This window comes from Megascapheus bottae, chromosome 3 (assembly GCF_031878675.1).
Source record: "Megascapheus bottae isolate mThoBot1 chromosome 3, mThoBot2.hap1, whole genome shotgun sequence".
Classification (NCBI taxonomy): domain Eukaryota; kingdom Metazoa; phylum Chordata; class Mammalia; order Rodentia; family Geomyidae; genus Megascapheus; species Megascapheus bottae.
Genome location: NC_143511.1, coordinates 8,208,933 through 8,223,722, shown reverse-complemented (window position 1 = coordinate 8,223,722; position 14,790 = coordinate 8,208,933).

The window sequence follows — 14,790 nt, the reverse complement described above, 5'->3', positions numbered from 1 at the left end:
CCAGGTGCTGGTGGCTATAGGATTACACCTATAAACCTAGCTGATCAGAAGGCCGAGATCTATGGTTGGTTGTTCAAAGCCAGCCTGGGCAATAAAGACTGTGAGATACTCATCTCCAATAAACTACTCAGAAAAATCCTGTTAGTGATTTTGTGGCTCAAGTGGTAGAGCACCAGCATGGAGCCAAAGAAGCTTGGGGACAGCACTCAGACCCTGAGTTCAAGCCCTGGGACCAGGACCAAAAACAAATAAAACCTAACCAAAAAACCCCCCAAAACCTTGATGTGCTTTACTTCTTATAACTTCATGTTGTACAATTTTGACATGGCACCATGAACTAGTTTCAAGGATGAGCAGTGGCTATTCTTAGGAGCAGGGAAGATAACTCTTGGAGATGACCTTCAAGTTGTACCTAATGAGGAAGGAAAAGGCATTTGCATAGTCAGCAAAACTTCAGTAAGAGTGCTTTGTGGATACTTGGTGTGTGCGGAGAACAAGACCAGGAGGCAGAGAGTGCTGAGAGGACCTGGTATGACTTTCTCATTGACCATCAATGCCCTCATCAAATACTTTTTCCTTAGCTGGCTTTCAGCACTTATCCCTGAATGGTGGTTTATCTCACCATACCTTCCAGGAATATCTATGACAATACAGATGTAAGATTGAATTAATCTATATTAGGACTGAGTGACGGGGAAGGTGTAATTTGACAAGAACTCACTGATAACATTTTAAACATCACATCTTGAAATAGTGTGATCGAGTCTGGCCAGTGCCATCTTGGCCACATAGTGCATGGTAAAGTCTGGAATCTTGTCTTCATGGTGGGGAAAGGTGAAGCCCTCTACCTCCAGGCATACTTGAGTTCCTGGAGGCAGGGCAGGCACATGGCTGAGACGTTACTAAACCTGGAGTTTCCTGTGAACCTGCCCCCTGACCTGACCCTATTTAGGCCTAGACAAGCATTTCACAATGCCATGTGTCTCCATGTTCCTGTCCTGTCTCCTGGCTCCTTCTGTAGTCACCATGACGTCCCACTTAAGCTCTCCACTGGAGCTGAATTGATTTGTTGGTATTGTTGTTCTAACCTTTATGGTTCAGTTTCCTAATGTTAAGTGCATTTACTGGCTGCTGGTTTTTTGAAACAGAAGTCCACCGTGCAGTTACTGGCCTTTTAATAAAGACTCCAAGATTTGAACTTCTCAAAATGTGGCTTCCAGCTAGGAGTTTGGCCTAGTAGTAGAGTGTATGCCTTGCATGCACGAAGACCGGGGTTCAATTCCTCCGTACCATATACATAAGAAAAAAACCAGAAGTGGTGCTGGCTCTACCTCCAGAAGTGGAGTACAAGGAGAGCTCCAGCCTTGAAAAAATCCAAGGACAGTGCTTAGGCCCTGAACCTAAGCCTAGGACTGGCAAAAAAAAATGTGGCTTCTCTGTTTTACCACCTTATAGCAATCTGAACTGGACACTAGTGGATCATGCTTGAAATCTTACATGCTGAGGAGGCTGCGATCTGAGGATCCTGGTTTGAAGCCAGTCTGGACAGACAACTCTCCAAGACTTTTATCCTCAATTAACTAGCAAAAAGCCAGAAGTGGAAATGCTAGAGTTAAAAAGCCAAGCTACGAATGTGAGGCCCTAATTTCAGGACCCAGGAAAAAGTAAAGCCCTATCTGACCATAACTATCCTTTGGAACAGCATTGTCTGCCTCTAGTAGAACAGAAGGCTGAGCTCAGGGCTGTGGGAACTTGTCAAGGTCTTAGCTCACCGAAGGACATCAGTGTCCTCACACAAGGAAAAGTTCCCTTAGGAAATGAACTCCCATTTTTCCTGAAGTCATGAAGACTTTTAGCTTGAGAGAGTATTTAGGATAAAAACACTCCAGTAGAAGAGTATGTGGAAAGCTGAAGTAAAGGAAGAGCCTGGGTCAGCAAAGGGTGAAAAGTAGGTGAGGGTGAACCCTGGATCTTAAGCCCCAGGCTTAACTATAGGAATGCACAGGTTAGGTCCAGACACTTGCCCCAAGATACTAAATAGACAATCTTGGTGAAGCACAGAGAAAATTTTAGGTAGAAGCTAAGGGAGCATGTCAGCCCATTTTCCCAGGTTCAAACTTGAGCTTTACATTGAAATAGAGAATTAGGGCAAGGGGATGAAAGATGCTTCATTATTAAGCAATCCTAGCCAGAGCAGAGGCTACTGGCTCATTATCTCAGCTCTGGTTTAGGGAAGAGTTCCCAGGGAGCAGTTATTTCCTCAATGAGGGAAGAAACCTCCAGAGTAGTAAGTCTCTGTGGCTTGGTGGGTGCTCTGTCCTGGGTGGCTCAGCTGTGTCAGGCACTTACGAAGTACCTTTGCTAAAAGTTAATAAACAACAAAAATTTCTTTTCTAAAAAGAAATTTGTTGCCTGGGCCAACAAAGTAACTAGAAGCTGTATTTTCCTGTCTTTAAGCTATTTCCTTTACAATCAGTTTTCAACTCTCTTGGAATCCAGGAAGGAAGCATAGAGTTTTGTTTGTTTGCTTGCTTGTTTTTGTTTTGTTTTGTGCCAGTTCTGTGACTTCAACTCAGGGCCCCATTTAATCTATCTATCTATCTATCTATCTATCTATCTATCTATCTATCTATCTATCTACCTATTTATCTGTTTGCTCAGGGCTGGCACTCTGCCACTTGAGCCAAAGCTCTACTTCTTCCTTTTTGTTAGTTAATTGGAGAGCCTCACAGACTCTTCTTTCTCAAGCTGGCCTTCACCCTCAGTTTAGCCTTCTAGGAATACAGGCATAACCCACCAGCACTAGACTGAGAACTAATACTTTATATCTTGTCTAATTATTGGTGGTGGAGGCCTAACCAACAAATTTCTGAGTCTTGCCCTTTAGATGCTTGGTAAAAATAGTATAATTTCCCCATTGCCTTATCTTGCTACCCAGCCTAGTTCTGGGGCTGTTTTTACCTAACTTGCAAGGGAGTGTTATTTCCCGATGTGACCAGGCTTGGATGGGCCTGGAGGGCTCTTGCCCTCCGTGTGTGTCAGAGCTTGGGCCTAACCAGGCAGAGTGGCAGCCTCAGTGATCTGACTTTGATCTCTCTGGAAGTTAAGACAGTGTAGGATTTTCAGGTGAGGCATAAAAATGGCCTGATAAAATACATTTCTTGTTTGTGACATCTGAAAACAATTTTTTTGGGGGGGGGCAGGAATTCAGGGCCTAGGTGCTGTCCCTGAGCTCTTTTGCTCTAGGTTGGTGCTTTACTATTTTGAGCCACAGTGCCACTTCTCATTTTTTTGGTGCTTAATTGGAGACTTTGCTGTCCTGCATGGCTTTGAGCCATGATCCTCAGATCTCAGCTTCCTGAGTAGCTAGGATTACAGGTGTGAGCCACCAGTGCCCAGGTATATCTGCAAAATTTTACCTGACAAATAAATCTTGATCTTGTTTCACTCCAGAATTCACTTGCAGCTTCTTAGGGGAAAAAACAAATCCTTTAGGCCAGTTGGTGACAGCTTATACCTGTAATCCTAGCTTCTTGGGAGGTTAAGATCTGAGGATCCATGCTCAAAATCAGCACAAGGCAGAATGATCCTACCACTTTTATCTCCAATTAACTAGCAAAAGTTGGGAAGTAGATCTCTGGTTCAGGTGGTAAGAGTGCCAGCCTTGAGGGAAAAAGGTTAGGGACAGTGTCCAGGGCCTCAGGACATCCCCCCCCTCCTCCTCTGCAAGACACACACACACACACACACACACACACACACACACACACACACACACACACACACACACACACACACACACAATCGCCATAGGCAGCTAGAGGCTGAAAGGCTATTCTCAGAACCCCAGATCAAAGCAAGTAAGTTTGCACCTGGCAGCTCCCCAGGCTGCCTGCTTCTTTCTTCGACTTCTTGGTTGTCCTCAGGCCAATGCCAGCTAGGAATGCTGGCAAAGGAAACCAGAGAGAGGAAGCAGGTGCTGGGAAGGCCTGGGGTGTGTGTGGGGGGGGGGGGTGGAGCGGGTGGTGCCCCTCAGGGCTGGAGGGACAGTTTGGCACGGTAGGTGACTGACTGACTGAGTCACTTCCCCTTATCCTACAAGCTCTCTCCTGAGTTTCTTCCAACGACTGGGGAACTTCCAGGGTCAGGAAGGAGAATCTAGAAACTGACCCATGACTGACCATGGTCCAGCCTCGGGTTCCTAATCCGTTCACACTGTCCTCCCTTTGTGCGGGTCCCCCCCTGAGAAGGCCACCTCCAGAGAGTCAGTCAGGACAAGCCGGACAGACAAGACAGAGGGACAGCCTGGGGCCCGGTCAGTGGCCGGTGACCTTGGGAAGCAAAAGAACATGGTCCAGACCAGTTTTCCGTGGGTAGGACCCGCGGGCACGCTGTCCCCCGCAGTACCGGTGGTTCCGTGAGTAACGGGGTGGCAGAACAGCCCACCTGACCTGGGAGAGGAAACCAGCGGCGCACAGCACTCCAGCAACCTTTCCGGGGGTGTCCGGGGACCGGAGGTGGGGCGGGCGCGTCCTGCGGGGCGGGCCGGGCGCGGTCAGCGGAGCCCGCAGGCCGCCAGGGTGGGGCCGGGCCCCAGTCTGCGCGGGGTGACTGTCCTCGGGCGGGGTCACCGGGCCGGGCGGGGCGCCGGGCTGGGATCGGAGATTCCGGTCTTGCGGTGACCGCGCGCGGCTCCGGGCGGAACCACCCGGCTCCACGCGCCGCCCCTCCGGACCCGGGCGCCGCCTCTCGGGACCCCGGCGCCGCCCCGCCAGGCCCGGGCCCCGCCCCTCCGGACCCCCGCGCCGCCCCTGCCTCGCCCCCGGAGCCAGTTCCCGCGGCGCGTCCTGGTGCGGACGTGCGGTGTAGCAGATCCCCCCGCGGGTGGCGGCCAGGTCTGAGCGGTGAGCGGTCGGGGCTCGGGCCCAGCCTTTAGTGCGGACATCCCGGCCTGTGGCTGGCCCGGACAAGGCGCCGGTTGGCTGTAAGTGAGCTGTGGTTCAAGTTCACCAGATGGAGCTGGAGTGGAGGATGTGCTGGGAGCGGGGCCGGGAGGGTGGAGTGGGGCGGGCTGGGTGGTGCGTGGTCGGGGAGGTGGTGCGTGGTCGGGGAGGTGGTGCGGGGCCGGGGAGGTGGTGCGGGGCCGGGGAGGTGGTGCTGGGCTGGGCTGGGTACAGCTTCAGGGGAGCGGATGAGCTGGCTGGTGTTGCACTCCGTGGTGGGTGCACAGTTCAGGACCAGGTCGCCCAGAGTCCACAGGTGCTTCTCACCCACGTGGGGGGCGAGTTCAACACCCCCCTTCATGCTAGCAGGTCCCCTCTCACAAAGATTTTGCAACCCTTCTCTGCCTCTCTTTCTCCCCGTAATCTTAGTTACTCAGTAGACTGAGATCTGAGGACAGTGGTTTGAAGGCAGCTCAAGGCATCAAAGTCTGTAAGATTCACCTGCAGTAAACTCCCTCCTCCCCTCAAAAAAGCTGAAGTGGTTGAATTAAAAAGCCTTAGGGCCAGGAATGTGGCCTAGTGATAGAGTGCTTTCCTAACATGCATTAAGTCCTGGTTTTAATTCCTCCATACCATATACACAGAAAAAGTTGGAAGTGGGGCTGTGGCTCAAAGGGTAGAGTGGTAGCCTTGAGCTGAAAAGCTCAGTGACAGCGTCCAGCAGCAGAGTTCAAGCCCCATGACCCACAGAAAAGCAAGCAAACAAGCTTGCTCAAGGACAGGGCTGTGAATTCGGCCTAGAGGTAGCATGCTTGCCAAGCATTCACAAAAACCTGGGTTTGATTCCTTGGTACCACATACATAGAAAAAGCCGAAGTGGTGTTGTGGCTCAAATGGTAGGGTTCTAGCCTTGAGAAAACCCAAGGACTGTGCTCAGTCCCTGAGCTCAAGCCCAGGACTGGCAAAACAACAAAAAACAAAAAGCCAGGCAGCACAATGGCTCACTCCTGTAATCCTCACTACTCAGGAGGCTGAGATCTGAGGATGATGGTTCAAAGCCAGTCCAGGCACAAAAAGACCTGAATCTCTTATCTCCAGTTAACCTCTAGAAAATAGCAAGTGGGGCTTGGTTCAAGATTGGGCTGAAGTCTTGAGCTTTAGAGCTCAGGGACAGCACCCAGGCCCCATTCAAGCCCCATTACCCACAAAAAAAAAAAAAAAAAAAACTCAAGGACGGTGCCCAGGTTCTGAGTTCAAGCTTCAGGACTGGCAAAAAAAAAAAGTATAAAATGCAAGCCAAATAAAAAACAGAAAGTGAAACTTCCAAGTTTTTCTATGCCATAAAAGGAAACACTGATACCTGCTCTTCCTTCCTATCCTCCACCCTTCCTTTTTTTTTTTTTGGTCAGTTGTGGGTCTTGAACTTGGGGCTTGGGTTCTGTCCCTGAGCTCTTCAGCTCAAGGCTAGCACTCTACCACTTGAGCCACAGCATCACTTTTGTGTTTTTCGTGTAATGTTAATTGGAGATTAGAGTCTCACAGACTTCTGTGCCTGGGCTGGCTTTGAATCCTATTCCTCAGATCTCAGGTTCTTGAGTAGCTAGGTTTACAGGTGTGAGCCACCAGTGACAAACTCTCTTCCTTTCTTCCTCTTTCACAGATTTACTTCAGTCACAAGTCACAGCTCCACTTCTGGCCTTTTGGTGGTTAATTGGAGATAAGAGTTTTCTGTCTAGGTTGGATTTTAACTGAGTTTCTCATATCTCAGTCTCCTGATTAGCCAGGTTTATTGTTGCTAGCCATTGGGGTTCAGCTCTTTATTGGGATTTGAGTTTGCCCATAGAAAGATTAGCCTGCAGCTTATTGTTCAAAAGTTACTGCTCATTGTAATTGAGTGTCAGCGTAGGCTAATTAGTTTGGTGATTGTCCTATGGTCATGCACATGGTTTCCAAAGATGTTCCTTCTTGTGCACAAGCATCCTGCCTTGAGGTTTGCACACGAACAATGCTTTAACTAGGGAATTGCTGAATTACTCATAGTTGTATGCAATTTCCTGACTTCCTGGTTTGGCCTGGGCTTGTGAGAACTTAACTGCTCAGAAAGCTCAGGGTGTGGTAGAAGAAACAGAGTAACTCCAACAGGCAATAGTGTCAGGGTCTGGGAGCATGGCCTAGTAGTATTGCTTGCCTAGCAGGCACAAAGCCCTGGGTTCATTCCTTGGTATCACATACAGAGAAAAAGCCAGAAATGGTGCTGTGGCTCAAGGGGTAGAGTGCTAGCCCTGAGAAAGTCTAAGGAAAGTGCCCAGGCTCAGAGTTGCCTAGAGTCCCAGAAGTGGCAAAAAAAAAAACAAATTGACATGAAATATTGGACAAAATGATCAATGTGTCTACATATACTACTGAGTAGGATCTGCTTCACAGGTCAGTGGGCAAGCGGTTAGAATGAGATGGGGATTTCAAGGCTTTTCTACCAGCGTTCACTATCCATCCCATAGCCATCACTTCCAGTCAAGAACCAGTATTTTAAGCTAAGTAGCCTTCAGAAGTTTTTGAAGAAAGCCAGGCAACTGTGATTATAACCCACATTATCAGGGATGTCGTCTTCACTAAGCCAGTGGGAAGCTAATAATATGTTGCTCAGCTGTGTGACTTTCAAAAGTGATAGCCTTGGAGAGATAAACCAAGAGAAGATGCTAAGGTTTCAGTCTGCCAGGTAATCTGACATCTGGGTGGATGCTAGGTAGGTACCAAGGGCTTGTTATGGAATAAGATCTTTCCATGGTGACAGTTCGTGGTTTTCCATTTGTAGAGTCACCTCAAACCTCATTAGTTTTAGTTTAGTTTTGTCATAAGGGGCTTCAAGCTTGGTGTTTTTGGCAAAGCAATTGGAAATGTTATTTATTTATCTATTGTGTCATTGATTTTATTTGTTTATTTTGCTCAACCTTGAGGCTTGAACTCAGCCTTTGTTTTTGTCTTTCTCAAAGCTAAACCCTCTACCCTTTTGAGCCATTGCCCACTTCTGGTTCTCTGGTTGTTAATTAGACATAAGAGTCTCACAGACTTTCCTATCCTGGCTGGGCTGGAACTGTGGATCCTCAGATCTCAGCCTCTTGAATAGCAAGGATTGCAGGCATGAGCCCCCAGTACCTGGTTGAAAGTATAATTTGAATCAGAATTTCAAGTAAGGCCCAAAGTATAGTTACATTTTCATCTCCTTGTACTAGACCTTAGCTCTGCCACCCCCACCATCTCTTTTCCAGTCTGGTTTCTAGGCAGGAATCATGAAGGGTCCATTCCTCCTTCACGACAACATGCTAAGATCCCACTGGTGTGTGTGTGGGTGTACATGCATGTGCAGGCCTATGGCAATACTGAATTAAAGGACCAGGGAATTGTACCTAAGCTTTTTCTTTCCAAGGCTAGCTCTCTATCACTTGCACCCCAGCTCCACTTTAAGCTTTTTGCTGGTTAAAAATGGAGGTAAGAATCTTTTAGATTGGTATGCCTTTGAACTGAGACTCTTAGACCTCAGTTTCCTGAGTAGCTAATATTACAAGCACGAGAAGCGAGTGCTCAGAAAAATCAAGACTTTAAAGGTCGGGGGGGGGGGCAGTGGATATTTGTTTTTCCTGAGCAGCATATTCTCAGCTTGCAAATGGACAGGTAAGCAGGGCTCTTGTTACTACCTCATTCTCGCTTGCACAAGAGGGTTCTTACACTACTGGCCCTATTCTACCTGGACTATGAACTCAGAGAGTACCAGGTAGCCTCTGGGGATAGGTGAGTTCACTGGGTGTATTAATCAGTTCACGGTTGTCATCCCTTGAGGCTCCAGTTGGCCTAAGAGGTGACATCTTTCTTCTCTTTCCTCTGGTTTTTATATTTCTTAAAAGCCCCCACCGGTAAAGCCAGACCATCATCCCTACCTCCTCCAGTGCACGTAGTCACCCTTCGTCCTTTTTCAACCAAGATTTCAGAAGTCTTCAACTGTCCTTGCCTGTGAAGTTGTTAAATAAAGCCTGTCTGGGGCTGGGAATGTGGCTTAGTGGTAGAGTGCTTGCCTAGCATGCATGAAGCCCTGGGTTCCATACCGCAGTACCACATACACAGAAAAAGCCCAAAATGGTACTATGGCTCAAGTGGTAGAGGGTTAGCCTTGAACAAGAGAAGCTCAGGGACAGTGCCCAGGTCCTGAGTTCAAACCCCAGGACTGGCAAGATAATAATAATAATAATAATAATAATAATAATAATAATAATAATAAAGTATGGCTAAGCACAGGGCTGAGATAAAGGGAGGAAGGTCAGAAGGAGAAGCCTTCAAGTCCTATGAATACCAGGGGAAGGAGGAAGTAGACTCAGGAAAGCACCAGCAGCCTTGAGGCCAGGACCAAGAAATTAGCTTCTCTGACCACCTGTCTGTCTTGGGGATCCCTTCGGACTATCACTCTCCAGAGTTCCCAAACCCTTCTTTTCTCAGTGAATAGAAATTGACAGAGATGGCTCAACACCAGCACAGGCAGTTTGGGGGGAACACCAGCCAAAGCTAGTGATGCCCTCTCTCACTCACAGATTAGGAGATGTGTAGTGATCGATGAGAATGCTGGTTGTATCTGGTGGAGAGTGGTAGGAAAGTAACTGACAGAGGTAATGTGCAAAATGGCGGGGCCACAGATTAGAGGTAGGGAGGAAACTAGCAAGAGAGCAGGTGGTGTTTGCTCAAGGCCCTCACCTGTTAAAATGCTAGTAAATTTTGGCCTGGCGCTAGCTGCATGATGGGTTTCGAAGGTAGGGCAGGGAGTGGCGAGAAATCAGCTCAGCGATCACTAACAGAGACCAGTTTGTGTAGCCCAAGTCTCAGCCATAGGAGTGGCAGGACATAGAGACACCCAGTCCATCTGACCATGTGGACTGCATAATGGTTCCTGGGAGCCAGAGTCTCTGTGCATCTGATCAGTGGGTAATGGAGAAAGCTTAAAGGTACAACTTTGGTCACTTTCTTTTCTTTTTTTGCAAGTTATGGGCCTTGAACTCAGAGCCTGAGCATTGTCCTTGGGCTTTCTCAAGGCTAGGGCTCTACCACTGGAGCCATAGCACCATTTCTAGCCTTTTTCTATATTATGTGGTACTGAGGAATCGAACCCTGGTCTTCGTGCATGCTAGACAAGCACTCTACCACTAGGCCAAACTCCAGGTTGGGACACTTTCTTGAGGGTCAGCACAGGGCCTCTGCCCCCACCCACTGCCTCCAGTACCCTCCTTCCCTCAACAGTAGCAAAAGCTGCTTCTTTTGCTCTTCTGAGTGATCATAAATGGTCTTTCTCTGCGCTGTGCTTGGCTGTTGTTCCCTGATGCTACAGGATGAAGGGCTGTGCTTCTAGAAATTATTCTCAGGCTGGGGATGTAGTCCAGAGAGAGAACAGCTGCCTAGCAGGGTGAGGCCTGGGCTCAATCCTCAGCACTGCCGCAACAACAATTACAACAAACTCTGCTTTTGAAAGTTCCCCTGGCAGGGTTTTAATGGCTGACATGTTCAGAGAAGTGTTTTACAAGTGCCAGGAGTATCAAGAACCAGATGAAGATAGGCGAGTAGTGATTGCTAGGGAAATTTTCCTCTGGACCCAAACAACTATCATTTCTCTGGTTTTCAGAATTTACTGAAAATGGCCAACATAATATGATTCATAACTATTAAAAATCAAACTCACTCAAAAGGACTTTCTGACGTTAAGACAGCGGTGAGATACAAGGGGTGAACTGGATTATGGGACTATTGGCTGAGATCCAGGAACAAAGCTTTGGCCTACAATGAGTGATCTTGTCTTTTCTCTTCTCTTCTATCTTCCTTTTTTTCCTTTCTGTCTCTATTTCTTTCCCTCTTTCTCTTCTTCCTTCCCTTTTCCTCCTTCCGGTATTAGAGCTGGAACTCAAGGACTCAGTACAGTCTTCCTTAGCTTTTCCCCTCAAGGCTGGCATGTATTATTTGAGCCACAGGTCCACTTCAGGATTTTTAGTGATTAATTGGAGATAAAAGTTTCGCGGACCTTCTTTCCCCGAGCTGGCTTTCAATCACAGCCCACACAGGTCTCAGCCTCCTGAGTAGCTAGAATTACAGGTGTGAGCCACTGGTGTCCAACTGTATCAATGTTTTAGGTATTAGCTTGGCTGCACACAATTCTGGTGGCTTAACTATTCTGTGCAATGCTTTTCTTTCAGGTTTTCCTGGGAGAGATGGCGGCTGCAAAAGTTGAAGAAAAGAAACTTGAAAATCATCACAAGTAGGATTGATCCTTGTTGGCTGGACATATGGAGGGTCTTTAAGATTGCAATGCTTTAAGCCATTTGCTTCACTGAGAACTTGACCTATGTTAACTTCTTGAAGTCAAATGACAGAGGCTAAGGGATTAAGGAACTGGAGGCCGAAGACCTCTAGCTTGGATCTTGGCACCTCTGCCCTCCACTTTCAGGACTTGTGGTCTCAGAAGATGAGGCGTTCAGTGCCTAAATATGTGTGTTCTGCTATGAGTAGCCACTTTACTGAAACAACCCTCTCCCTCCCCCCGAGGTAGCTAGGATTACAGGTGTGAACTTCTTCACACTGGGCTTTGAGCATGCTATGCATGTGCTGTATGCTGGCCCATACTCCTAGACTCCCTACCTAGACCTGAGTCTATTGACCTTTTTACTTTTCTTCCTTCTCTAGTTGTCCATCACTTCTGATGGGTGTGTGAGGTGGCGCCCTGCCCTGCTTCTGGGGCTTAAATAGGAGATTCTCAGTGAATATTTGTTAAATGAGTATAGAGATAAATTCCCTGAAATTGTGTATAGATGGGGAAAATTTTGTCTCTTGCCTCATCATCTTGAAATCCTTCCAAAAGTATTTGACATCTGGGCACCCAAGGCTCACATCTGTAATTGTAGATAATCAAGAAATTACTAGCCCAGGCAGAACAGTCTGTGAGACTCTTATCTCCATTAAGCAGCAAAAAGGCAGAAGTGGAGGTGTGGCTTAACTGGTAGAATGCCAGCCTTGAGCAGAAAAAGGCCGGTGAGAGGGCCTAAGCCCTGGGTTCAAGCTCCAGTACTGGAACACACACATAAAACAGTATGTGAGAGCCTAGTACAATTCCTTATGGTAAGGGTCAAAATTGCATAGTTAGAAACTGTGGTGATCTCATAGTTACACTGTTTCCTTCTGTGCTTGCAGTGAAGACAGGTTTTCTGTTTTGAAAGATGTGGCTGAGTTGTCTTCATGGCATCCTGTTGCACCATTTCCGGGCACGTCCATCAACTGGTTTTGGATTTTGTTCCTGAAATTCTGAGAGAAACTAGAGTACCACCTCCATATCAAAGCCAGTTGTCATGAAAAGAACTATTCTCTGCACAGGTTGTTTTATAATGGTCAGCATTTCAGAATTCTCTAGAGATCAAAAAAGCTTTCTGGACTGGTCCTAACAACATATACTTTTGGACTTGGGCCCTTAAAAACAAATGTTCCATTCCCTTACCCCTTATTAAAATGAGTTTGGAGTGGTCACTGTGGGTATTTTAATCCATCAGCTCATGCTGCAGTATCCCTTCACACTTATCTGGGAGCAGTCGCCAACCCTGCATGCTTTGTATAAATCTTTAGTCTCTTTAGTTCTGTTTGTTTGCCAGAGTTGGGGCCTGCACTTGGTGGCTTGTACCCTCACTTAGCTTTTTCACTCAAGGTTAGTGCTCTATTATTTGAACCATACTTCTGCTTCTGACTTTTTGCTGGTTAATTGTGGATAAGAGTTTCTCAGTTTTATCTGCCCTGGCTGACTTGAAACTGTAATAGTCAGATCTCAAGAACTGTAATTACCGGTGTGAGCCACTGGGTCCCACTGTCTCTCTAGTTTTTTATACTTTCTATTCTGTAGCTGCCTCGACAATGTTAACATGGTTGAATTAATCTGGACACCACTCTGGTGGGTGAGGGTCAGAAGAGAAACTTGAGAAATAGGAGAGAAAGCAACTCGATGTAGGCAGAAGGAGCAAGAAGGGCCCTTAGCGTTTGCTGTTAATGCTGACTGAAATAACCCAAGAATAGATGAAATAGTCTAGAAAACTGAGCAGAGCCAATTCAATGTTGTTTTGCATATTTGCAGATAAAATAAAATGTAGCCTTGACCTCTGATGCCAATACTAGGGCTTGCACTCAGGGCCTGGGTTCTGCCCCTTTAGCTTTTTCTCAAGGCTGGCATCCTATTATTTGAGCCACCTCTTCACTGGATGTTTACTGTTAATTGGTGATGAGAGTTTCATGGACTTTCCTGTTCAGGCCGGCTTTAATCTGTAATCCTAAATTCTCAGCTTCCTGAGTAGCTAGGATTCCAGCCCTGAGCAGAGCACCCACCTTTTGCATTGTTGTGGTTGTGATAAAATGTACATAGGGGATAACAAGCATCCTCGGGAGAGAAGGAGCTGGATCTCTGAGGAAAGTCACTTTGTGTAATAGTCCAGGTACTCCTTGACTTAGGACTGGGTTACACTCCCACAAACGCAGTGCAGACTGAAAATATCATAAACTGCAGTTCTGTCTAAGTTAACAAACAGCAAATTGTTCAGTGTCATAGAGTTCCCCTTATGATGGTGTCCTTGACCAAGAGCTGTGGAGGCTGCATAGCCTTGCTAGGAAGGGTTGCAGTCTGTATAATTGCCTTCAGAAAAGATCCAAGTTCAAATTCAAAGTATTGCTTTACTGAATGCCTAGCACTTTCACATCACTGTCTAGTGAAACGGAGTCTGGATTATTTATTTCCAATCACAGGCAGCAGAGACATTTGCTCTCTACTTTTTCTTTTCTCATGAGTGGTCTTTAGTTCTACCTATAAAGTTAGATGGAGGAGTATAAAGAAAACTCTCATTCTTCTGCGTTCAGAGACTAAGTTTCAGAGACTCTGGTAATCAGAAGACAGGCATTGTTGATGAAGCCATGTCAACTCTGGTTCTCAGGGAGCTTGACAGGCTGGTAATGGAATTGCCTCCACCTGAGGTACCTGGTTTTGTAACTAGAATTCATCAGCACATGATTACATAGTCATTGTTTGTGTTGCTTTCCTGAGTGGATAGCTGACTGGAATGATTTGTGGCAGAAACTTAATGGCCGGTAAAGGTATAAGCCACATTAAAGTTTGTCAGCTCTTACTAAAGCAATGCATTGTAAGCCACAGCGATAAAAAGTAAATGAAGAGACATCTTCTCTCACCATTCCCAGTCGACTGAGAAGTGCTAGCAATAAGACAAGAAAAAGGAGTTAGAGCTATGTGAACTAGAAAGGTTATCCTTTGGGTGGTAGGGGTGATTTTTTTTTCTATTTCTGTTTGCTAATGGTAGCACCAAAATATCATCAGGTTTATGTATTAAATGCACTTGATTTGGATAGCAACCAGGTATATACAGCAACTGTGTATGGATGATTCAACACTGTGATGTCTGTCGTGTGGTGGGATCTTCTGAACTTTTGCTGGTTTCCTTTGAACAGGGGCTGTCAGAGCAAAGAGGAGTTAAAAGAGGGAGGAGATGGGCTAGTGGAGACCTTGACAGCTGAGGAGTGTTTTATCGCTGGGTTCTGATTGTGCCTTACAAGGAACAATAATAATCAGCCAATATCACCACAATCTCTAAACTCAATTTCTTGTTTCTAACAGTGACAGTGACTGCCACATTCAGCTTTCCAATCCAAACCTAGCAACCATGAAGGAAGATGTTCTGTACCATTTCAGCCTCAGCACCAGCTATGTTTGGCGATGTAAAGGTAAAAATCCAGGCTTTAATTCTAGGAATTTGCTATGTGATGCAGACAGGCCTGCTTAGGG